This window comes from Carassius carassius, chromosome 26 (genome assembly GCF_963082965.1).
Source record: "Carassius carassius chromosome 26, fCarCar2.1, whole genome shotgun sequence".
NCBI classification, from domain to species: domain Eukaryota; kingdom Metazoa; phylum Chordata; class Actinopteri; order Cypriniformes; family Cyprinidae; genus Carassius; species Carassius carassius.
Window position 1 is genome coordinate 13,685,621 of NC_081780.1, and position 24,716 is coordinate 13,710,336.

The following is a 24,716-nucleotide window of genomic DNA, read 5'->3' on the forward strand; positions in this document are numbered from 1 at the left end:
TATATGGAATTATATACATAACAAAAAAGTGTGAAACAACTGAACATATGTCATATTCTAGGTTCTTCAAAGTAGCCACCTTTAGCTTTGATTACTGCTTTGCACACTCTTGGCATTCTCTTGATGAGCTTCAAGAGGTAGTCACCTGAAATGGTCTTCCAACAGTCTTGAAGGAGTTCCCCGAGAGATGCTTAGCACTTGTTGGCCCTTTTGCCTTCAGTCTGCAGTCCAGCTCACCCCTAAACCATCTCGACTGGGTTCAGGTCCGGTGACTGTGGAGGCCAGGTCATCTGGCGCAGAACCCCAACACTCTCCTTCTTGGTCAAATAGCCCTTGATGCCTTCAGTGTGACTCTACAATTTTCATAGTCGTGAAAATAAAGAAAACTCTTTGAATGAGAAGGTGTGTCCAAACTTTTGGTCTGTACTGTATATAGCCTCATTATTGCTGACTCATCACACAACTTTACAGGTGAAATGTCTTGGTTAAAACAGACAAGCAAACTCATAAGTTAAAAACAGTGGAGAATGCAAGGATAAAAAGGGGGCTGTAAAAACTTGCAGATCTTACATTTAACCCATTTGGTGTGCCTTAAGTATTTAATCTTTTGTTGTGTATTGTATCATTATTCCCAAAATTTCTATTCCTTGGCGTTTTGGGGAATGTTAAATCCACATGGTATTATTTGAAATCCCTTGGATTTGACTTGGAAATTGGAATGGGATAGGTTCTAGTTTATACATAATACTGATTTCAGATCAACAGATATTCTGGATTAGAAGCACTTCTGAATTAATGAGTATCAAAATCAGTCTCAACATTTTCATTTGGTGCTTTTGAGTCTAAACTGAAGTTCCAACAAAAGAATCTACGAATTCTCCATAGCAAACTGTGTTGTTTTATTTTCCTACGGTTTTGTTTGTTTATTTGTTTTTAATCATTTAATCATACAATTATTGTATTTAATCATATTAATTTACTACACATATAATTTTAACATTTAATCATAACCTTATGAGTTATTGGGAATGATCCACAGAAGAGCAACATGACCATATTAATAAGAAAACAGATTCAACATATTTTATCTGATTTTATAGCTGATTTCCAACATCTTTAATGTATATTTTTAGTATATTGTCTTAGAAGAGGTGTATTTAGGTCATTGTATTTGAATAATTAAGAGTTATGGATAAAAATGTACATCATGTAACAGACCCATACATACATTTATTGGCATTATTTTTTACACATATATTTGTCTAACTGAACACAAAATGTATTCGACGTGGTTGTCATGTGTTACTGTGATGAACAATGCTTTGTTCACTCTTTTACTGTACATTTATGTGAACTTGATGGGAACCATCTTCACATTCACACCAGTATAAGCAACTTGACACCATGCAATGTGCAATTCAAAATAGAAACTGGAAAAAAAATATACAGAAATAATTTAATATAGGAGAGTAGTTTGCATCCTAGTGTAGTTGACTAATAAACCTGGCGTTGTATATTACAAATATTGTTGAGCTTTTTTTCTCTCTCTATTTTGTAAAAGGACAAAAGAATCTCCTAAATTCATAAATACAACTTCTCAGTACATATTGATGGATGGCCACTATGAGTGAAATCCTGCTCTTAATCAGCACTCTGACCAATGAGAGGACAATTTTACTCGCATGTGATTTTTGTACATTTTGGCATGCCTAAAAATGTTGACTTGTAAAAGTGAACCAAACTAAGTGTAAAATGCAACATTTTAACAATTTACGTCCATAAAAAAAGCTAAAATCTACAGGTCAAATACATGAAACATGTAAATTTTAGTTCCCTATCTGTCGGTCACTACGAGTTATGTCGAACGACATATGGGGTCTCACTTGGGAGGCCAATCATCTCTGAGTTTAAGAGAAAATGCCAATGAAAATTGGCTAGTGGATTTAACATACCTGAGCCACTCCTCGTGCCAACGGGTATAAATAGGGCGACAGGAGCATCCACTCATTAGATTTTTGCTTCGGAGCCAAGTTGTGGATGTATCCAGTCTCTACAAAGCCTTCATCTGTGTGTTCGAGAGCTGTTCCTGGTCGGTGTGACGGCACAGTACAGCGGTGTCCCTGTCAGCGATTCCCCTGGGCGCTTCGGCTAAAAGAGCAGTTTGTAAAAGAGCAAATCACGGACGATTCGCGTCTTTTTCAAGATGCCGTTTCGTCTGTGTCCTTCTGGATGTGGTCGTTTCCTGTCTTAGGTTGACGGTCACGAGCGTTGTCTGTAGTGTCTGGGCGTCCAACACGCTGAGGCTGCGCTCGTGGATGATTCATGCGTCTATTGTGGGCGTATGAACATGGCAGCGCTGCGATCGCGTCTCTCACTCCTCAAGGGGAGTGCAGCAGACCCCTCTGTCGCCACCCGTCCCGGTTTCTCTGGCTCGTGCAGGGGACCGCCGGCTGGCAATCTGGGAGATCTGAGGGTTACAGTGATAGCTTCTCCGATGGACCTCTCGCTCCTCCCGCAGCGCGTGTCCCCTGCGGCTGCCGATTGATTCTGCTAGGCCGTCTTACAGCGGCCCCAGGGTGTCTTTCGGTGCGCCGCCCGAGGATCAGATGTCGATTGCTGCATCGGGGGGATGGGTTATCGGCCTCTGAGGATGAGGATTTGGCGGGGCTGCCCCCCTCAGGGTGCCCCCTCAGCCTCCCTGCGTCCTCCACACCAGCTCCGCCCCGTGCTGAGAGTTCTTCGAAGCCGGTGCATCGAGCCCCGCGCAGGAGAGCAGCGCCCCCTGTGTCACTCCCGGCTGCGAAGTCCTCTAAAAAGATGACTAAGCAACCCTGACATGGGCAACTCGGAGATGTGGGAGACTGCTCTTCAGGAGCTGGCGGAGAAAGCGCCACTCCTTCCCCCGGAGGAGGGCAGGGTGGAGAATCCTCAGTTTTTGTTTCTTTCTGTTTCGCCGCTGGTCCAATGGCCGGCAGCAACCCACTTTGTCAATAAAAGAGCAATTTCCCTTTCCTCCGAGTTGCAAGGCTCGTGGGTTGACGATGAGCGACACATTGCCTCCTCATTCTCACCCATGACGCCCTCTTTCGCCAACAGTCAAGAGGTCGCGGTTCGGAGACGCAACGCCTCTCCACGCGTCTCTGGCCAGTTCCTCCGGGAACACGAGGAGTGTGGCTGTGATGACTGTTTAAATAACATTTCTGACTGTTTCAGCCGCTGTTGCTAGACAGGCACGTGTTGGTCCACAAGGACAACACTGCGGCTGTTTCATACATCAACCGACAGGGCGGTCTACGATCACGTTGCATGTCTCAACTCGCCCGCCATCTCCTCCTATGGAGTCAGACGCGGCTCAAGTCGCTGCGCGCTATCCACATCCTGGGGGAGCTCAATCGTTCAGCCGACGCGCTCTCATGACAGCTCACCTTTCCCAGGAAATGGTGACTCCATCCCCAGACGGTCCAGCTGATCTGGAGTCGATTTGGGGAAGCCCAGGTAGACCTGTTTGCTTCTCCCGAGTCCTCCCACTGCCACTTTGGAACCTTTACGTGTGGCTTCTGGACGGGACGTGGCAGACCTAAGTGATCTGCCCCCAGCGGTGGTAGACACTATCACTCAGGCTAGAGCCCCCTCTATGAGGCAGGCCTATGCTCTGAAGTGGAGTCTGTTCACGAATTGGTGTTTTTCTCACCGAGAAGACCCCCGGAGATGCCCGGTCAGAGTCGTGCTTTCTTTCCTGCAAGAAAGGTTGGAGCGTGGGCTGTCACCCTCCACCCTGAAAGTGTATGTGGCTGCCATTGCAGCCCATCACGATGCAGTGGACGGCCGGTGACCTGATCGTTAGGTTCCTGAGGGGTGCCAGAAGGTTACATCCTCCTAGGACACCCCTGATTCCCTCCTGGGACCTCTCTTATTGTCCTGGCGGGACTTCAGAGGGGTCCCTTTGAGCCGCTGGATTCATTCGAGCTTAAGTTCTTGTCTCTCAAGACAGCGCTCCTGATCGCTCTCACTTCCATCAAGAGGGTCAGGAACATCCAAGCATTTTCGGTAAGTGAAGAGTGCCTTGTGTTCGGGCCGGCCTACTCTCACGTTGTTCTGAGATCCCGGCCGGGATACGTGCCCAAGGTTCCCACCACTCCCTTTCGAGACCAGGTGGTGAACCTGCAAGCGCTGCCCCTGGAGGAGGCAGATCCAGCCTTGCCGTTGCTGTGTCCCGTAAGAGCGCTTTGCATATACGTGGACCGCACCCAGAGCTTCAGAAGCTCTGAGCAGCTCCTGGTCTGCTTTGGAGGTCAGCAGAAGGGGAAGGCTGTCTCCAAGCAGAGGTTGGCCCACTGGATAGGGGATGCCATCGCCTTGGCATACCATTCCCAAGGTGAGCCGTGCCCCCTGGGGGTTAGGGCCCACTCCACAAGGAGTGTGGCCTCCTCCTATGCGCTGGCGCACAGTGCCTCTCTGGCAGACATCTGTCGAGCTGCGGGCTGGGCGACACCCAACACCTTTGCGAGGTTTTACAACCTCCGTGTAGAGCCAGTTTCTTCCCGTGTGTTGGGTAACAGGTAATTGGCGGGAAGGGCTGGCTGGGTGTCAAGCTTGCTGCGCCATTCCCCCCTAACATGTGAGCGCCTCTCCCAGTAGAGTTCCCCGGTTGGCGTTCCCATGTCGAGCATCCTCCAGCACCCTCGGCAGTCAGACTTGGCGGAGCAGTCTGTCGCTAGGCCAAGTACTGGTGTTAGCATGTCCGGAGTTCCGGTCAGCCCCTGTACTGGGCTAGGTGTTCATATGTCTTGATTCCCTATGGGTAATCCCATATGTGTATTCTTCCACGGTAAGGTTTCCCTCTTGGCAAACCTGTGTATTCCCTTGACAGACCCGCTCTGTCAGTCTCTTCTGGCAGCTATTCCATCCCTACTCTAAGGTAGAACCTGCCTCAGAGACCCATTCCATATGTAGTACTCCCCCCCGGGCCAGTCCATATCAGTATCTCCACATGTCACCTCCCTACGGGTAGGATGTGGTCTCCGTAGCGACCTTTTCCTCAGGCTCGCTTCCCCATCGTTCTGCCAAGCTGTAAGAACAAATAGGGAAGATTTGAAGCAATCTTTCTCCGAAGGTTGAAATCCCTTCCACTAACTTTGTGTGGGCGGAACAGCAGCGTGGCAGCTTCTCCTGCAGCGATGTCCTCTCCCTTTGGCCCCTTCGGTACCAAGGTCAGTAAATTTGCGCTGGGGCTTTGGGAAGGTTACGACCTTAAGCATAGCTTTTGTGGCACGCCAGGGCTTGTCGACAATTGCAGCACCACAGGGTTGTGACGGTGTTCAGGTTGTGGCGTTTTCCATAGGACTCCATATGTCATTCGACATAACTCGTAGTGACCGACAGATAGGGAACGTCTCGGTTACGTACATAACCCTCGTTCCCTGATGGAGGGAACGGAGATGTTATGTCCCCATGCCACAACCTTGAACCGGTCGCTGTTGCCGGGACACGTTCTCGGCTCGTCAGCATAAAACCTAATGAGTGGATGCACCTGTCGCCCTATTTATACCCGTTGGCACGGTTAGTGGCTCAGGTATGTTTAATCCACTAGCCAATTTTCATTGGCGTTTTCTCTTAAACTCAGAGATGATTGGCCTCCCAAGTGAGACCCCATATGTCGTTCGACATAACGTCTCCGTTCCCTCCATCAGGACGTTTACTTAAATTCCATACAACAAGAATAAGCATGAAGTTGTTTTTAGTTTTATGTTTGGAAATGTGGCTGTGTGATAGCCTGTTTAGCTGCAATTTGTTTTCTGATTTTGCAAGTGTAACACTTGATAGGTGGATGGGGATTTTAGGCACAAATTTTATTTACAAGAATCCATGTTCTTTATTTTCAGGTACATTTTTGTGTGTGTGCTTTTTTCTTTATATTTTTGTGTGTATTTCTTTGTGTTTGTTCAATGGTTTAAGGGTGTGGGGTGGTTAAGTGATGTGTAGGAGGTGTCTAAAGCTTCGTGGAAGATCTGATCATCAGGGTGGGGTGTGATGTGTTTTTTTTTTCTCTGTGACATGTTTGTGTGTATTTCTTTGTGTTTGTGCATTAGTTTAAAGGGATACTCCATCCCCAAAATGAGAACTTTGTAATTAATCACTTACCCCAATGTCATTCCAAACCTGTAAAAGCTGTGTTTGTCTTCGGAACAGAATTGAAGATATTTTGGCTGAGAACCGGGAGGCTTGAGATTGTCCCATAGACTACCAAGGAAATTACACCGTCATGGTCCAGAAAAGTATGAAAAGCATGACTTTATTCAGTAGTATTCTCATCACTTCATAGCGTTAAGGTTGAACCACTGATGGCAGATGGACTATTCTGATGATGCTTTTCATGCTTTTCTGGACCTAGACGGTGTAATTTACTTGGCAGTCTATAGGACAGTCACAAGCCTCCCAGTTTCATTTTGGGGTGGAGTATCCCTTTAGGGTGTGGGGTGGTTAAGGGCTGTGTAAGAGGTGTCTAAAGCTGCTTCATGGAAGATGTGAAGATCGCAGCACTTTGTGAGGGTGGGTGTGATTAGATGTGGTTTCTCTTTAGCTGATTGAAGACTAAATGTAAAAAACAGTTAGCTCAACAGATGAAATCCATTTCAATAGGAGTCCATACAATCAAGGATTAAATGTGGGTGTGAAAGTTTTCCCTTTGTAGATTTCACAATGACTGTAAGTTGGTCAGGCAGATTTGCTGCAGTGACCAACAGAAAGCTATTTGTTTTGAAAGTGACTTCTGAGTCAGCTGTGCTTCATATTGTTTCATTATTGACAATAGACAATGGCCCTTTTTACCATTGACATTTTGATAACTTGACTGTAATGGACAATGTGCCAGATTCTGAAACAAATGTTCCAAACAACATGTTGTTTTGGGAAGCAGCAGTGTCTGGTGGACTTTCTATCCAATATCTACTTAATAATGCTGTTAAAGTCAGGTGCCCAGGATACTTAAGGTATCATGTAAGGTTGTTAGGGCTCCCCTACAGTGTTGGGCATTCTCCTCTCAACAAATCCTGAGCTAAACAGCTTCAGTTGTTCCCAACAAGTGAGATCTTTCAGGGATTTTATTGTGTATTTAAAGTGGGTTGGGTTTAATACATAAAAAATAAATGATCAGTTCCACTGTGAATTATTACGACGGTGTTTTAGTGCCACGTCAAAAAAAAAAAAAAAGATTAAAGTCATAATATTTCGAGAACAAAGTTGAAATTACAAGAATATAGTTGAAATATTTATGAGAATAAAGTCGTAACAGGCCTACTACGAGAATAAAGTTGAAATGTTTAGAGAATAAAGTCGAAATATTACGAGAATAAAGTCAAAATCTTTCGAGAATAAAGTCGAAATATTACAAGAATAAATTCAAAATATTATGAGAATAAAGTCAAATTTTTTTGAGAATAAAGTCGAAACATTACGAGAATAAAGTCAAAATATATATAAATAATTAAAATCAAAATGTTTCATGAATGAAGTCGTAATACTACGAGTTTAAAGTCGAAAATTTTCACATATTTTGAATTTTCAAAAAGAAATATTTATGAGAATAAAGTCAAAATGTTTAGAGAATAAAGTCATAACAGGCCTATTACGAGAATAAAGTTGAAATGTTTCGATAATGAAGTCGTAATACTGCGAGTTTAAAGTCAAAATATTTCGAGATTAAAGTCGAAATATTATGAGAATACATTTTCACATATTTTGAATATTCACAAAGAAAACAGTTTAATTTAATGAACTGCTTCACATAAATACAGCAATCTGATCATTAAGAACTTGAAAAACACGTTGTAAGACATCTTTTGTGTTTCACTATAAAACTGATTTTGAAAGCTGAGACATTAAAAGTAGGTCTATCAAAAGCAGCTGCTGTTCATAATGTATATATAAAATTCTTCATTGCTCTCAATCCAGGACATTTACATGTGCAATAAAGGCCTACTCTCAAAATAATAAAACTTTAATTTCTACTATTTAAATTCTCAGAATTTTGACTTTATTCTCAAAGTATTTTGACTTTATACTCGAAACATTTCGACTTTATTATCGTAATATTTCGACTTTATTCTCAAAATATTACAACTTTAATCTTTTAATATTAGATTTTTTTTTTCAACGTGGCACTAAAACGCCCTCGTAAATTAAATATATAAAAAACAAAACAAAACAAAAACTACTGTCAGTATTAACTGAATTCAACCAATGTGAGGAAAACACCTGATACCATAAGACATCAAAATTCTAAATACAAATATAAATATAAATGAGATATATGTCTATATTTAGCTATATAAACTAATTGTCACACAACTAATTTTACAAACACTGTGGCCACATTTGTAGTGTAGCATCACTCAGTTTATTATATTTTTATATACTGATGCTGGGTTAGGCTTTGTTGGTTGTGGTGAACAAAAAGAATGAAGTCTTCCTTTTCTTGGAGACCAGTTTTGAAAAGGTTAAATTATCCATGAAGCACAATCAACGTAATTCTTTACATACAGTATACAGTATCTTTTGTGTTGTTAATAAATGAAATCACTTTAGCTTTAAAACCTACTTAATATCAAGCAATATTGACTTACTGTAGGCTTTATTGAGTTGTTCAAGTTTATCTACATAGAAACTTCCACGAAAAAAAGGTCCAGCTCCTGACCCCTGAATCCTGGTCCCCATTCACCAGAAGACCATGAAAGAGATACCATGCAACACAAAAACGATTCAACAGGAGTACAGCACAACCTTGTGGTGGCACACAATTTAACATCTTCTTGAGTGTCTATTCACTCACAGACATAATTCAAATTCTATAAAATGTGCATAAATAGATATATTTATAGTTTAATTTATGTGCATAGTTTCTATTTTCCCTTCATTTTTAGTTGATTTTTGTTTAATGTTATTATATTTTCTAGCAAAGTTTTCAGTTATGAATTCAAAATAAATGTATGCAAGAAAGGGCCATTATTATCTGCACATTATACAACAAAACAGAATTGTACTGTATATGTATATATACAAGTTATATACATTTCTCATGCAGCAAAATACAATTTTGGTCATATGGTCTATCCCTAGTTGCCGTAGTTAGTCATTTGTTAATTGTTAATTCCTTGTTTTATCCCAAATTGATGCTGTGTATTTATACCAGCTGTTGTGGTATGTAGTCCTTTTGTTTGTTTTTGTCTGTGTGGTTTGGTTTGTGGTTAAACATATTTCCTAATCTTTTTTATGTTGAAATATTTCTTGCCTGCACCTGTGATAAAAATGAGAGATGTGGAAGATATTTGTTGTCTATGCTACTGTTAGAAAGTTTAGAGTTTAGTTTAGAGTGTGAGAAGTTTCACCATTTATCATAGCTTTCACTGTTTTTATTCTGTTACCTATGGTCCATAAATGAACATTTGTGATCTGCCTCTTGGTGCCAATGTTAATGACCTTGTATTCTAATTATGACTCAAAAACAGTTTCTTACTTCATGATGTTATTGAGGGGAATACGCACATTTGTAAGATCTGGTTTAAGACAAACTGCAGTATTGTGAAGATCTTATTTAAAAAAATCAAGTGTGGGTCAATACAGACTGAAATTCTGCCAGTGTGGACTGGTGTGGTGTGAAGCTTGTGGGAACAGGTGAGTACTTTGTCTGTTTTAGCATCAGAGTCCAATCCTGCTGGAAGATTGTAACCTTTGATCTGAGAAAGCTGTGGGTTGTCTGTAGTGATGGATCTATCAGAAGATGTACTTGAATGTCCACCATGAGTTCCAGAAGACTTGACTCGAAGTAAGTTTTAAATTTGATTTTTCATTAGATTTTTGTTTGAAGGTTTATATAAAGTTGTTTCATTTTCTGAAAGTTTAAATGAACTTGGGCAATGGCTTACTACTTAATCAACTTTCACAAAATAGTTTGCTAGGTTTTAAACTATAAATAGTGTACTAAACGCTCAAAACATTTGGCTATAGTTGTCAGATGTGAATGTTAACTCTTAGACATATGTGTGAACTTTAATGGAAATGACTAAGTTCTTAAATTTTTTTCTTTAAAAAATGTGTTCAATTATATATGGAAAAATATATGGAAAAATAAACAAATATTATTGCATATTGTTTGTGTAGTTTTGGGTTAGTTTATTATCGATTTTGTGATCTCGTCCCATTCAGGTCCCGCACTTCGGTGGGCTGAAACAATCTGGTCACAGGCAGGTCCCGCTACACAATCTTTCGAACATTTCATCACACACTTCCGGGAGGTATTTGGCACAACAAAGGGTGATTCATCCATTGGTGAGCAACTATACCAACTCAAACAGGACAAACTGTCTATGCATGAATATACCTGCAGTTTAGAACTCTTGCAGCGGCCAGCGAATGGAACGAAGTGATCTTTGATCACCGCGTTTCGCCAAGGTCTAGAACCCTGACTTCGCCTCCAGATGGCATCTCGATGACTCGCAGGGTCTAGAAAGTTTTATCCAACAAGCCACCAGATGTTCCAACCGCTTGAAATCTTCCTCCAGGAATGCTCACCAGCCAGATTTACACCACGATACCACCGAGCTGACACCCAGAATGGTGCATACAATCTCATCCGCATAAGCAAGGGGGATGAATGGAAGATGGCATTTGTGACCCCTTCTGGCCACTATGAATATAGGGTCATGCCGTTTGCGCATTTCTACTGCCATTTTATAAAGAACTACAGTACCATCACTAGTCCCATCACCAACCTCCTACGTAATAAGCCAAAGTCTCTGTCCTGGACTCCCACTACCACTAAAGCCTTCACCACCCTAAAACAAGCCTTCACAACCGCTCCCCTCCTAGTTCACCGAGACCCTGAACTCACATTCGTACTGGAAGTGGATGCCTCTACCACCGAAGTGGAAGCTGTACTTTCCCAATGGCAGGGCTCTCCTCCTCGACTCCAACCATGCGCCTTCTTCTTAAGCAAGTTCAGCCTGGCGGAGAGGAACTACAACATTGGGAATCGGGAACTGTTGGCTATCAAGTTAGCATTAGAGGAATGGCAACATTGGCTAGAGGGCACGGCTCATCTGTTCACCATACATACAGATCATAAAAACCTACAATACCTCAGAGAAACAAAATGCCTATGATGGGCTCTCTCTTCACAAGGTTCAATTCCACTATCTCCTATAGACCCGGTCCTCGTAACATCAAGGCTGATGCCCTGTCCCGAATCCATGCTCCCAAAGACAGTACAGAAGAGCCTAAAAATATAATCCCTACTCAACTCATTTCTAGCCCTATTCAGTGGACCTCACCACCAGTCATTGCGGAAACTCCTCCTGCTGCTCCGCCGGGCTGCCCCCCTGGATGTCAATATGTTCCACGGACCCAACACACTCCACTCATTCTAACCACTCATACCTCCTTAGGAACTGTCCACCCTGGGACTGATGCAACTCTCTCACTGCTAAAGGATTGCTTCTGGTGGCCCAACATGGCAGGAGATGTGAGACCATCTCATTCCCCTACAGGGTCTACTCACAGCCTTGGAGACAGCAGAACTCTTCTTTAATTGGGTGTTTCGCCAGTTTGGCCTCCCCGAGGGCATTGTGCCGGACAATGGACCCCAATTCATTTCCTGGGTATGGAAGGCCTTTTTCTCCTTCCTAAATGTGACCGTAAGCCTCTCCTTTGGTTGCCATCCTCAATCTAATGGTCAAACGGAACGAAAGATACAAGAGGTAGGACGATTCCTCAGAACCTTCTGCCATGGTCACCAGAACTCCTGGAACCAGTTCCTGGGCTGGACTGAGTATGCCCAGAATTCACTTCGTCAACCATCTATGGGTCTCACACCATTCCAATGTGTACTTGGGTACCAGCCCCTATCTTCCCCTGGTCAGGAGACCCCTCCGATATTCCTGCGGTGGATTACTGGTTCCGGGAGAGAGACAGAGTCTGGGATGAAGCTCATCATCATCTCCAAGGGCAGTGCACAGGCAGAAGATGGCAGCCGACCTTCGCAGAGCACCTACTCTGACTTATCAGCCTGGACAGAAGGTATGGCTGTCCACTCGGGAGATAAGACTGCACCTGCCCTGCCGGAAACTCAATCCCAGATTTGTCAGCCCCTTCACCATTCTTCACCAATCCCTCTTTCAAGGATTCCTCTCCAGCGTTATCCCCAGAGGTGTGTGCAATATATTCCCCATTCTGGTCACCCCACCTGCCATACAGAGTAAGCCAAGATCCAACCAAGATCTCCATAACCTGCTCACCGGATCCCCCGAACTCTCTCACCTGCTACTCAGTCAGAGTCATATACATACCTGCTTTTAATAAATAACCTGTTCATATTTTACCTTCTGTCCCTGAGTCAGTTTGTTACACAAACAATATTGTCTTTTTATTCTAATCACATGCGCACCTGCTGCTTTAAATTCTTAAGTTTGTTATAGCAGGATTGATTCTCATTGGGTACCAATGTTTTTTTTGTTAATAAGCTGGGAAAAATAGGTCTGAAAGTGATTTCACCGATAGTGTTTCTCTGTGCCATTATTGTTATATCTGTGGTGTGGACTGTTATTCTGTAAAACTGCAAACATCTTTTAGAATTGTATATTTATTGTTATCTTTATAGTTATTGTCCTTGTGGTGAACAGGACTTAATGCTTACTAAAGCAACATTTAGATGCTAATTACAATTAAAATTTATAAATGAAAAGTACTACAGCTTGAATTCTTGTCATTATTCTTGTGTGTAGTGCAGGGGCGTAGTTTATGGGGGGGGATGGGGGGGAGGTAACCCCCCCAATATTCAAATCCATCAGTTACAACCCCCCCCCAATATTTCAACATGAAAATCACAGTAGATCAAATGAAAAATATAATATGAAAAAAATAGAATTTATTTTTTTTTAAAAATAATTTTGTTCCTAATCAAATATGAGTATGTCATAATAAATCAGACAAAAAATACTCCCCCTCCATTGAACCGATTGGTAACGCCCAACCAATGAGTCGCACTTTCACCAAAACAAGCGAGTGGTGTTTGAATGGGAGAGCACACGGTTAATGTTAACGCCAAAAATGAAGAAAGCCTGCACAGCGGACTATATTTAACTGCTGGTCAGAGAGGGATGCAAAAAAATAAAGCATGTACTGAGAATGAGGTATGAGAATATTGTGTAATAGTTAGTACACACCACATATATTTTACCTAGCTAATCCATTGCAATGTATTTAGCTATAACTATCAGTATAACAAGTTACCAAAGCAGCTGTCTGTTTTGCTAGTATATTTTTCAATAGTGTCTGTAATTATCAACGACAAAAGTATTCACATCGGTGTTTGTTTTCTTACTAAATTAATCTGACTTTTGAACGAATTGGATGAATTAACGATTTAAGTGGCTAACTCATTAAAACAGTGAAACACTGCCGCCTACTGGCGGTTTCAATACTTAATTTCTTTCTTTTGATAATCTCTACTATGTTAGAATTTTATGAATGATGATTATACACAAATTTTAATAACGTTATGAGGTGTATAATCTCTTATAACATGTTTTTATAACAGATTCGAGGTAAATATAGCTGCAGGGTAGAAAAGTCAGCAGAGGGAGAGGAGGAGCAGGTGATCAGGTAAAGAAGATGCCATTCAATCAATCAAATAAAATAAAATAGGAAACAGTATAGAAAAACAGCAGTTTTGTAAAGTTAGGCTATACATTAATGCCTTTAATGTTTTAAAGATGTGTTTCCCTTTAGAAAAAAAATTAAAAAGCATTAAGGTGGAATGTAAAAATCTTAAAATAAATGTCTAAATGTTGTCTCTTTCATATTTGTATATGTTGAATTTGTAATCAGTTAAAGCATGTTGCCAGATAGATAGATAGATAGATAGATAGGTAGATAGATAGGAAGAAATAAATTATCCAATAACAATACACATAAAAAAAATTTTTTTTGAAAAAAATAACGGGCAGCATACAACGTTCAACCCCCCCAATGTTCAAACCAAATCTACGCCCTTGGTGTAGTGTGTATTTTATTTCATTTTATTTTATTTTATTACATTCTGAGTCTCTCCATCAAATCCCACTGACACATGTTGGTAAGGGATAGTTGCCTGTCCTAAAAGACTCAAACATGAGACCTTTGATCTGGCAAGGCTTTGTGTTATCTGTATTGATGGATCCATGAGAAGATGTGTTCCAGAGAAACTCCGTTACACTGAAAAAATTTAAACAATTTTCACATTTTAAAATTGCTAGAAGTTTCACAAACCAAGTGATACATTGAAAAATGTATCTTTGCTTTTTATACACTATAAACTAGATTTTGCTCTACACTATAAATTTGAATTTTGTGTTGATAGGTTTAATAAAATCATACAGATAACTGGACGTAATCGGCGGCTTCTTTCCTAGCGTTCTGCCATGTTCAGATATTCAGATATTCCTTTTGGCTTGGTTTGTGACGTCTTCAGGGGCTAGGCCCACCACTCTCATATCCTTCGTGATGGACTCTATCCACTGCTTCTTGGGTCTTCCTCACGGATGGAGGCCTCCAGGATTGAAACGGAGCATTTGGTACCATCTCAGAAGGGCTTCCCTCATCTTGCGGCTACTCGGAGACATCGCCTGGCGGCCTCATTCATTACGTGGTTGTGTAGGCTCAGCCCAAGCATCCACTGTAGCACCTTTTTAATCGTGTGGATGGCCGACTTAAGTTTCTTGGTCATGAGCCAGCATTTTACACTCACACACACGGCTGTCAATGCAGATGGTCCCATTGATTTGGTGCCGAATTCAAGGTACTCTGTTTTGGCAATGTTGATTTTGAGCCCTTTTTGATCTGGCCGTACCGTTGTTGTGCTTGCTCCTTGAGGCTTATGTGCATTGTATCTGCGAAGGTGAAGTCACCAGTGTAGAGAAGCATCCAGGGGTTTGGTCTTTGGAGGATGGCCATCACTGTGTTCATACAGCTGTATATGACAGAGGTGGTTTCCAGACAATCAATCACATTTCCATGTTAGAGATGCACTGCAGTCACACAAGATGAAGGTGAAAAGGTGCTAATTACTTGAAACTCTATGCTCAAATCAGAGCTTAGAATAAGGGAGAGATTACACAAGGCACATGTATGAAGAAATGACATTAATCAGTCATTCTCAGACTGTTAGTACACAGCAACTTATGGTAAAAAAAAAATCCCAATGTGATTGCAGCAATGCCAGCTGGATGAATTTAAGAGAAGAACAGCACAGCCTTGTGGTGATACATATTTTAACACCACCTCGATTCATTTCAGGATCTATTTGGCCAGTCACAGAAACAGCTTAAACTTGGGTAAAATATAATTTCTAGCTGAAAGGTAGATCAATTATTTTAAACATGTATTATGTTTTGAGCTTATGCATATGCATTTGTGAATAATTTGAATAAATAAAAACAATTTGAATAAATAAGACGACAGCGATAGAACACAATCTCATTTGTGACCCTGGACCACAACAAAACAGTCATAAGTAGCACAGGTATAATTGTAGCAATAGCCAACAATACATTGTATGAGTAGAATTATTGATATTTCTTTTATCCCAAAAAATCATTAGTAAATTAAGGAAAGATCATGTTCCAAAAAGATATTTAGTACATTTCCCACCATAAATGTATAAAAAGTTAATTTTTTATGAGAAATATGCATTGCTAAGAGCTTCATTTAGAAAACTTTATTGGCAGTTTTAAGATTTTTTGCAGCCTCAGATTCCAGCTTTTCAAATAGTTGTACCTCAGCCAAATGATGTTCTATCCTAACAAATCATACATCAATGGAAAGCTTATTTATACCACTTCCATGTGATGTATAAATCTCAATTTCACAAAGTTGACCCTTATAACTGGTTTTGTGTTCCAGTGTCACATTGACGTGTGCTCTCCTCAAAAATCCAAATGACCCTTATGTAATTAATCCTGGTGTTTTCAGACTTGTAAATTTCAAGATGAACTGCATCCAATGTGACTATTAGAATAATTCCATAAACTCAAATTACATGTAAACACAATGAAATGCAAGAATATTCTACATTAAGGGCTGATAAAACAATAATCAATCTTCATTGTTTAGAAATTTTAATTCAGTGAAAAAATGGTGGAGGACAAATATTTATACTGTAAACAAAATAAGCAGCAGCAGGATGTAATTTCAGTTAGGTGATGGGGACATGGTGCTTCTGAAAGCTTTTGTTTTTATGCTTTTGATTTGAATGTAAACAAATAACAAAGCTCGAAATGATAAATAATGCAAGTAAGTAACTTAAGTAAATTATATGACGCGAAGTCCTTTTCCTAAATACCAGATAAAGTAAGGTGTCTCGAGATGTGACAACGCTGAAAGACTTCACCTCAGTCAAACCTCACCTCAGTTGTTATGGAGACAGCAGCGCCACGCGGTGGTTACGGGAGCCGTTACAGCGGCGAGGCGCGTTTGTTTGTCCGGGGTTTGGCTCGTGAGAGCGGCTGGCTGGTGCTGACAGGTCCGCGAGAGGGACAGGCAGGAGTGACAGCCGCTGCCGGGTCTCTGGGCGGACTAACACCTCCGGAGAGAGTTACCGGTCATTCGCAGCTCGACTCTCTTCACAGCATCTCTGCTTTAATCCATCCTCCGTTGCACAGAGCTGCTGCTGGAGCAGGTGAGGCGGCTTTTGTGGAATTCGCTGCCTTTCTGAAAGGTGACGATGCCAAATAACGGGACTCGGTGACTTGAGGACATATTGTGAATCCCTGGAAAGGTGCGTACTGCTGCTCTTATCTTATAGAGTCTTATCTTTGAAATGAGGTGCACTGAAATGAATAGATACTTTAACGTCAATGTCGTATTTCAACTGTTGCCAGTGATGCTCGATCTTCACCGGGCATTAAAATAGAATAAAAGGTGGATAGACTTGGTTTTAAAAGTGTTAAACATGCCTATTTAGGTTAATTTTTAAATTGCTCACTGTTGATAAAGTATTGCTCTTGCTCATTGTTACCCGCGTGCATGAATGATACTGAGGGATGCAACAAAACATGCTCTGATGGTTTATGCAGAAAGTGTTTAGTCTCATCAGTTAGATCTGATCCAATGTGCTGCATATTTAAAATCAAATGCAAGCAGAAACATTACTGTAGGACTTAACACATGCTTTTCTCTTGCCATGCATAAATCAGAGCAGTAGTCATTCCTTATGTACGGTATAGAACCCCTGGGCTACATTTTACTTTAAAATGTATTATGTGTCAAAGTAGTATTTTTCAACGCCGTGCATTCACCGAATGTAGGATTGAATGTTAACGTGTATGTAAATGCATAATTCTATGATTTCAGTTCTCTGAAGTACTTTCACAGTTACAATTTTGAGGCCTCAGTTGATACAAAATTACAAAAACCTCCATGTAATTGAGGAATTATAAAGAATTAGACTTGTATTATGATGAATTCATGTTTTTTCAGTGTAATATATATTTAATTTAGTCTCTCAATAATATAACATCACAAAAACCTTCATGCAAATATACAAAAATTACTGAGATTTTACTGAAATAGCTGTGGATGGAGTATATCATATCAGATATGACATGTCATGCCAACTACCCGATTACAAATTAACACAAATTAACAAATGCCTGTGACAGGTTAGATTTTTTTTTGGCTGCTAAAAAAGCCCTGGGCATTATTATGAATGATCCATGTCATCCTATCTGTAGTTTACAAATGGATTACGATTAAGGGGCTTATTTTTGACAGATATCATCCATGCAGTGAATGCTAGCGAATTACACACATTTCTACTAATTGCCTTTTGCCCATTTCCTAATCGTCTCCTGATTTCACGGTCGTGAAAGACAAGAGACTTGATGTTTCTCTAAATGATTGTGTTGTTCACACGCATGTTTGGTCCCAATCCAATTCCTCTTCCCAAAGCGTGCTGTATCCTCCACTACAGTAAATGAACTCTGTAGTGTGAGTGCTGAATGGCACACGGGAGAATCGTTGTAATCCAGGCTCGCTGAAAGGAACCATGTAAAGACAGATGAATCAGTTCTCTGGGCGGATGGAGAGTTAATGAGATTTTCTCACACTTGTCACCACATGGTTTCTAATTTGAACCGGTGGCCACTTTCACTAGCGGTGCAGTGGACCCTGAAGGACTCCTCTCTTCTCCTCTTCTACATTCACAGCTCATCCCTCAATCTCCTCCAGCCTTTCTCCTCCCATCTCCATCTGCAGTTCTGTTTCACATTCAGCGTCTCTTCTGGCCATTGTTTATGCTTAATTTGACACGATTTACCTCATCATATAGCTTTCATCTTAAAGGAGTATGAAAATGTACTCACCCTCAGGCCAGAATAGAATATTTTGTTACTTCACCTGAACAAATTTAATTTATATCACTAGCTCATCAGTGGATCCTTTGCATTGAATGGGGGTCTTCAGAATGAGAGTCCAAACAGCTGAAAAACAGCAACACACAATCCACAGGACTCCAGTCCATCAATTAACTTCTTCTGAAGTGAAAAGCTGCATAATTGTTCGTAACAAATGGATCCATCATCATGGCATTTAACTTTCTTGGTCTTTAAACTGTCACTCCTGCCCAAACATAGTAACACTTCCTCCAGTGAAAATAATCCATCCCCTTTTGTCCTTTCACATCAAAAACCCCCAATATGTTTGTTTAGAACTGTTTTGGAACTGTTTTAGGTGCTTATCAGCTGTTTGAAGACTCATTCTGACGGCACCCATTCACTGCAGAAGATCCATTGGTGAGCAAGTGTGGCAAAATTTTTCCTTTCTTGAACCCCTCCCCCCATTTTTTTCTTTTTTTGTGGCCTTTCATGATTGTTGTGTTCCATTTTTCCTAAAGAGAAAACTGGCTTTACTTCTTTCACAGAGGTGTGTTCAAGTTTCAAGGAGAGATGAAGAGAACCGGCATTTGATGTAGGGCTGGCGCGATAACCGCAATATTGTAATACCGCGCTATTGACATGCAAACCGCGGAGGAAAGATAGCAACCGCAGAAACCGCGGCAACCGCAGTGTTCAGTTTTTTTCTTTTTTTTTTTTTTTATGAGGCTGTGGCCTTCTTGTTTTTTAAACTTGTAACTATGCATTCAATGTTAAATGAATGAATGATACAATATGGTTACGACTGTAATTTTCTCGCGAGCCGTTGTAGCTTTATGGTGCTTCGTTTGTTTTGAATAGGCCGGCTGAAACGATGGGAGGCGCTCAATCTCGTCCCAAATACTAATGTCACGTCGCCAGTTTGGGAACATTTCGGCTTTCAACCCAATGAAAAGGGCGAGCCAGCGAATTTAGATGAGCCGATATGCAAAATTTGCTGATAAAAGGTTCTTGTGACGTGGCAATGCATCTAATTTGAGGTCTTCGGGACATTCTAAAACGCTTAACGTGAAAACCGCTTAACGTGGTTTAATGTACTAATACAGTGATATTAACAGACCAAACTCACTAAACATCATATTAATAAGGTATACTATCTACAAAAAAATCAGATGATCCCTGAATATGAATTCAACGCGTTTAATAACACGTTAAGCCTTTTCCTCCCATAGAAAACCATCATAAGGCTTAACGTGTTACTAAACGACTTGCATTTATATTCAGGGCTCATCTTTTTTTTTTTTTGTACATAGTATACTTTATTAGTATAATGTTTAGTGAGTTTGGTTTTTAAAAATCAGTGGTGGCGCGATAATCAGTCTAGATTTCCGCTGCTGTCCAAAGTCGCGCGCAAATACATGTGTAATACATGTTAGAACTTTGATTTCTTAAAAAAAAAATTATTGGAAAACGCATGTTCTTGTTGCTGTTTGGCATTTAACAATAAACTAAAATGTTTTAAAACGTGTCTCTCTGTCAGTTAAAAAAGCAACAATATATGCCACATAACTCAACAATAGAGCTTTGTATGCAGCAAAATCAGGATAAATTAGGTATGTAAAAAAAAAAAGGCGGTAATACCGCATATCGCGCCACCCATAATAACCGCAGGGAAATTTATTAACCGCGACAGCCCTAAATTTGATGAAGAACTTGCTTTTCGACCAAAGTATGTTCTACAGTTTATTTATGCATGCCTGTTGGAGTTGTCATGATGCTTATGATGGCAGCTGGATTGCTGTTTGCAGCCAATGAAGAATGCACACTTTAGTGAGGTTAGTTTATTCGAACATGGGACATGATTTTTTTTATTTCATATTCGTTTCAAAGCATTTGATTGGACACAAATATGTTTACTGCATCATAAATACTTTTGGTCTATTTTTGGCAGAAGAGAAAGAATGTATTTGTAATGTATGAGTGTATCAGCTTTCACTTTCTATTTCTTTATGCATTATCTAGAAACCGATTTGCAGGGCAATTTAGGAAAACATCAGAAGAGAAACAATGCCATAGAGCTGCTTGAGAAATGCTTTTTTGGGCAATGTGTCAGAAGTTGAGGAGGGAGATACAGAAGAAATTGTGAGATGGAGGGAATGAGAAAGGGATGAGGAGAGAGAACAAGAAAGGCCAAGTTGATTTGTCACTTGGATCCGTTAAAGGCAGAGCGCATTCTGACACTGATGGCTTGTGAAGCGACTCTCAAATGCCTGTGAATTAGGTTGTCATGACAAATAGGCATTCTTTCCTGCACTTGTCTGTGACTGCGGCCAACATTGCCTTTGAGTGGGAGAAATAGAGGAAATAATTAAAAAAAGAGGTGTCGGTAACTACTTCCTTTCTTTTTATCTTTGCTCAGCAGCCTCAATCCATCTCTGCGACTGAAGTAATTTGTTAGTGTGGTTTTAGACATTTCTGGAGACTTTTTAATAGTGTATTATCATTCTTTTATGTTATTGTATGCATTATAAATTGAAATTATTATTATTGATGTTTAAATAATCCTGAGAACAATGTATCACATGCAGTTTCCACAACAACATTAAGCAGAACAACAATTTCCAATGATTATAATTAATAAGAGATATTTCTTGAGCAGCAAATCATCATATTACAATGAGTTCTGAAGGATCACTGAAGAATGGAGTAATGGCTCCTAAATGTAATAAATGACATTTTAAAATATATATTAGAAAACAAAAATGTTTTGCAATGGATAATAGACATCTTTAATAATACATTTATTGATACTGACTTTGGGATGTAATGGGAATATAAAGTAACATATAAAGTAAGCATTTCCCACATGACCACAATAGCTCAATATGAAATCTTATAAGGTGTTTTATATATTTTTTATATTTTATATATTATAATAAGACATTCAAATCGTAATCAACATATATTAGCTGTTTAAGTTAACCTGCCAGCAGTGAATAACCCCAATAGTCCATATTTGCCCTTACTGTAGGTGTAGCACTCATAAATTCAAGCAGGTCATGAGTGTGGAAAGCAAAGGACACCACAGAGCTTCATACTAATAACAATGCACCACCGTTCTGACAGCACATATAGCAGAATGTCACTGTATACAGTGCTACAATACGGTTTATTCTGATTCTCTACTCGCTTCCGAATGTAAAGTTGCAGTGAATGAATTGAGAAGCAAATTAGGAAGACTCTCCAGTCTGATTAGATACCACTCCCTCATTTCTGTCAGCAAGTAAAAGGAGGCTCAACATGGTTTGACGTCATAAGGTTTTTATTGAACTCATCAGGCTACACTGGGAATGGAAAGACATGACAGTCAGGCGTCATTTTCAGATCCAATTAATCAAATCTGAATGTTACGGTATTTTATTTATTTTTTCATTTTAACAGGCTCACCACAGATGTTGTCTTGAAAATGCCTGTAAAAGATCTTGCCGTGAACCTTGAGCGTTTTTCACTCGAAACTCTGTACATAGCCTACAGACTCCCAGTGTTCGCGCAAACATTTGCCTTTTCATTAAATATGTCAGTCAGAAGTTGCTGAGGATTTTATTTACAAAGATCTTTAACACCCTGTTTCATTTCAATTAGGCCAGAGCTTGGTGTCCTGTTAGCTTTGATGCTGAAAGGCTTTAATTAACCAATGCCAAATAACCTAGACAATCAGCCTGTCTTTCTTTATCGTAGAGGTGCAGCCAGAATCCAATCTACTCCGTTTTTAAGGTGTCAGTTTTAGGGTGTGTGTGTGTTTCTTTGTGGTATGAAGATTGTTCCTCGTATGTGTGTTTTTCTTCTTGTGCTATTAGGAGAGAATAAGACTTGAGATTTTTCTACCTCACAGTGCTGTGTGAAGGGACCCTCGCTGATTGTTATTTCTGCTTGTGTGTGTGTGTGTGTTTGTGTGTGAATGGGAATTGGTGCGGACGGAGTCCAAGAAATGCTGAAGAAGAAGAATTTCTTTCCTTCCCTACAATAATCATTGTGGCATTCATTGTATCATAAAATTCTGCGTGCAAAAGAGGAATATTGTGTGTGTGTAATGGCTGTTTTGAGGGTTTCTCTGTCACTGGGTTCATTTACTCAGTGGGTTGAATACTCTATTTACAGTGAGACTCATACTTTTCTGCTTTAAAATCATGATAGCAATGCATTTTTAACTAGCTTTTGTGTTGTTGTCATAGCAGCAGAGAAGTTAGACTCCTCAAAGAAGGTTTTGGATCATTTGTTTCAAAGGGATAAAATTAATTCATTTCAAATTATCCTGCATTCAGTGGCGATGGCAGTTGAAGCCATGGGTTTTTATCAAGCATAAATCAGTGAATGGATTTTAGCATCGAGGATTATCTCAGCAGGCCAAAAAGAGCATCTGCTCCCCTCTGACTCCCTCCTGATCTCTCTGTCTACATTTGCTCTTTTGATTTGTTTCTGTCTACCATCCTAATGTCTTTAATATCACAACTATATTCTTTTCTGTTCATGTTGAACACAGGGTAACCCACAGTTTATTGGTTTATTAAATAAGATAATTGAGAAAACAGGCCTATATTCAGCAAAGAGTTTGGAAAATGAGTCATTATCCGTCATATCCAGTAATGCTGCATCAGTGGAGCGTAGTGTGAGGTTTTCATATTAAATTAGAGCATCAGGAGCCAAGAGATACACCATACCGTTGTGTGGTTGTGAATGGGCAAAGTGATTTGAATCACAAAGTGCCCATTAGCCGACACTAGTAACACTGAGCCCTTTCGTAATCAAACTCACAATAGAGCAAAGCATCTCTGCCAAAGACAAATCTTATGATAATTACCTTTAAAAACTCACCTTAATCAGTGAAGCTCTGAGGAGCAATTAGCAAGTCACTGCCAGGCTTGGGGGTGAAAAGTAGCTTTTTCATTTGCCTTCTAAGCTGTAAGGAAAATGGAAGATTTCATAGTAATTTGTGTCCCTACTATACATTTGACATATTATATGCATAGCAGCAAATACAAAATAATTACAAAAGCTGCATCTGGAATTGCATGCATTTCATGGGATGGTTTTGAATGGACTTTGTGACCATTAACTATATATATATACATATATATATATATATATATATATATATATATATATATATATATATATATATATATATATATATTTTTTTATATTTTTATATAGTTTTTTTTCTGATCAAATAAATGCTGCCTTGGTGAGCATAAGATACTTATTACAACAAAAAAAAAATACTACCTTATATGCTTATTCCTCTGTTATTGTATATTGTTGTGATTGATTGTGGCTAGAATTTTTAGGAACTTGGTAGGAAAGAATAATCAAATACAGAAAGTTCAAAATTTGCTGTTTTTGGAATTTTATTTCTACAAAATATTCACATCTTAATTTAAATGTATTTTGGCAGTTCACTCTCATGTACCTGCAAAAATAGTTGCCTGCTGAGGATATAAATCTTCATGACTAGATAGACACAGGTGAGTTTCTCTTTGCTCTGCACATTAGGTTTTTCTATAGATGTGAATCACTCAACCAGAGGTAAATTAATCCTGTCAGATTGTCCATCCTTTCAGTGAGCGTGTAGCGACCCCAATCTGCTTTCGTCCGTTAAAGTTAACCTTTTCATATAACAATCGAAGTCTCGGACAGTGAGTGACCTTACATATGCAGGTAAAATCTGATTTTCTCCAGTCATTGTTAAAAAAAAAGCTTACAAACTTTATAGCTAGTGTTAGTGAAGTGGTCAGGGGAATCTTTCTGCCTCCACCTAAGCTCCACCCACATTAAAAAGCCATTAACAGAAAAAGGGTTTGTACCCTGAGCCAATCCAGAGCTGTTAAAAATCTAAATTTAAACACTCTGTGACAATCATAATAATTGTGACGCAGATGACGCATTTACTCTGTGCTGTGTAGTTTGGTTTGAAGTTGTCTAATACAGTGTCTCTGGTTTAAAAGTGCTGCATGAATGTGAACATTTGACATAGAAATGACTGATAATTTGAAACTGATGTGTGAATGGTGCACTACTGGTAAAAAAGATAGAATGCCATTGCCTGTGTGAACAGCACATTTTTGTATTTACCAGTAAAGTCGTTCTGGTAATTTTAAGCAATTTACTGGTATTAATGTATAAAAGGGGATAATGTAAGATACTTTTTGAGATGCAGTGCAATATTTCTTTTCGCCTGCATAGTTTTCTTTTCTAATTGTTCTCTAAACCTTATAAAACGTATTTAAAATGCTGTTCTCTGGTCTGTTTATCCACCACAGT

General features: G+C 39.9%; 1 protein-coding gene across 4 annotated transcripts in view; it reads left to right on the top strand.

The window, feature by feature from the left end:
* The window catches only part of LOC132105858 (myelin-associated glycoprotein-like), an 86,917-nt gene extending 86,071 nt beyond the window's left edge, over nt 1–846 (top strand). For 2 of the 4 annotated variants that reach the window (XM_059511312.1, XM_059511311.1), the window contains exon 12: nt 472–846. The gene's annotated coding sequence lies outside the window, so the exon portion shown is untranslated. The remainder of the gene's footprint in view (nt 1–471) is intronic. The other 2 variants (XM_059511310.1, XM_059511313.1) reach the window with 2 other exon arrangements.
* Nucleotides 847–24,716: the final 23,870 nt, after the last annotated feature.